General features: G+C 46.0%; 1 protein-coding gene across 1 annotated transcript in view; it reads left to right on the forward strand.

Annotated features, from left to right (window-relative positions):
- Nucleotides 1–1,572: 1,572 nt before the first annotated feature.
- Nucleotides 1,573–2,232, forward strand: part of JMJD1C (jumonji domain containing 1C) — a 58,827-nt gene continuing 58,167 nt past the window's right edge. The window contains 1 exon segment of the mRNA XM_035892527.1: nucleotides 1,573–1,682. The gene's annotated coding sequence lies outside the window, so the exon portion shown is untranslated.

Consider the following 2,232-nt stretch of genomic DNA (forward strand, 5'->3'; position numbering starts at 1 on the left):
TCCAGAGAGGCTTGCGTTATATTTAGCCTAATCGCAAGGCAACACCTTTGTAAAGTAGTTAATGAAGTCCGATAAAACCTTGAGTGCCTCTCTTAGGAGCTGCCTGCGGCCTGGCTGAGGGCAGGTCGCTGACTCTGCTGCTGCCCTGCTTAGGGGACTTTTGTCAAGTTGCGGGATTGCTCCCTGCCTCAGTTTCCCCATCTGTAAAAAGGCAGCCGTGATCCTGCCCTCCCCTTTAAGTCCTTGGGGTCTGTTGCTGCGGGGCGTTGCATGTGAGCTAGTGATGTCCTGTTGCGATAGCGGCATCTTAACAGATGTTGGTGCAGCATTTGCACAACGCTTCATGTGGTTTGACCTGCCCTTGTTTCTCCTCTTTGTCTTTTCCTCCTGCATTTTAAATTTAGAATCAGTCTCAAAGGGCTTTTTTCTTTTCCTGTTTTCCCTCGTTGCTATTTTTTTTTTTTTTGTCCTGTAGAATAACTTTTCTCTAATTTGTTTTTTCTGCCCCTCCATGGTTTTTCCCCTTGCATCCTGCATGTTCTTTCTGCTGGTCGTTTCTTTTGTTCACCCGTGCCTTCCTCTTGCTGTTCCCATCTGTCTTCAGAGCAGCGTTTTCTCTCCCCTCCATCCGCTGGGATTTCCTTTTCACCTGACTCATCCCCTCTCGGTACATCCCCGCTCAGTCACGCTCTCCTTGGGCTTGTGTTCCAGGAAACCCAGCCAGCAGGGACCGGGACTGCCTGCTCGTCCCTTCTCGGGGGAGACCCACTGAAGTCAGGGCTCCCGCCCCATGGCTGTGCCCCGCTGGGCCTGGACGAGGCAAGCTGCTTTGGGAAAAGACTGCGCGGGGGCATCGAGGAGCCCGTTATTCCCTGCTCCCCTTTCTCCATGCCTGGCTTTTTGCAGCAGGGCTGGGAGGGTTTCCTGCTTCCTCCCACATGCTGGGGAAGCAGAAAACCTCCTGGCCCCGCTGCAAAAGCCCTGGGACCGGGCGCTGTCGTCTCCAAAGCGGTTGCGCCGGAGCAGCCGGTTGCTGCAGGGAGGAGCGGCTGCGGGGGCGGCAGGCAGCAGAGTCAGAACAGATGCAGAGACGGGCAGGGAAATGAGATGGTTGACTCGAGGCAAGGTGAACGATTTCAGAACAGGAAGGCGGGGAGCGTTTTCACGTCTGCAGTCGGTTTCCACTTCAGCGTCCTTAGTGTAATTACCACTGCGCTAGCTAGTCCTGCAGGCAGGCAGAGAGGATCTGCGTGCTAAGCTGTATGCTTAAGATATAATCGTGCTCCTGTACTTTGAGCTTCTGTGGTAAACACTCTTGCTCAAGCACAATGAGGGAAAGGAAGAATGTATGGTGTAGTTCCCTTTTCTAGCTGGTTTTCCACCAACGGCACAAGGGAAAAACGACAAAACAAAAAAATCCTTCTTTCTTGTATAATTAGTAATTGTTATTCTGTTTTAACTTGTTTTGATGGAAGAATTACATCAGTGTTTATACAGTCCTGGGGGTTTGATGTGCTGAGCTTTTTTTAATTGGTTAATTTTCTTTTCTTTTTCTTATTTTCCAATAGACGTTCAAGCCCTTGGTTGGAAAAAGTGTATACAATTCAATTACTGCAGTAGAATTCCTTGTGGACAAACAGCTGGATTTTATAACTGAAGATAGTGCCTTTCAGCCCTATCAGGTAAGAAATTTGGTTAGTGTATAAGTGCTGTCCATTTAGCTTAGTTAAAATCCATGTGTTTGTTATTTTTAAGTGCTTTTTACAGTTCTGTGTTACAGGAACATTTTCCTATTGATTATTGGCAGAGATTGTTGCTCATTTTGTGAAAGGTTATATTGGATACTGTATCTGATTCTAGTGAATCTGCTCATGTCAAGGAGTACTGTGCAACTAATATTATTGAACCACCTTTAAGTAAAATACCTGACCCCTTTCAAGGTTAATCAGTACCATTAATTGTAGGGCAGATAAAAGATAGTATCCCTCATTTCTAAGGGCTTTAGTTTCTAAGTCTTTGCACAACTACAGTGATACCCGACTTGCTGTTTTTTTGAGAATGAATAGCAGAAAATGTTATTTTTTAAAAAAAGAACCACTTGCTCTTGATTCTAAGCCTGCTAAAATTTCCCGTATCCTTGATTTTAATGCCTTCTTCATTAATTAGAAACATTACTATATTACTCTGTGTGTATTTAAAGAACGAGAGAAACAATGACATACTCCCCCCCCC

Source organism: Egretta garzetta, unplaced genomic scaffold (genome assembly GCF_000687185.1).
Source record: "Egretta garzetta isolate BGI_Z169 unplaced genomic scaffold, ASM68718v1 scaffold204, whole genome shotgun sequence".
Lineage (NCBI taxonomy): Eukaryota > Metazoa > Chordata > Aves > Pelecaniformes > Ardeidae > Egretta > Egretta garzetta.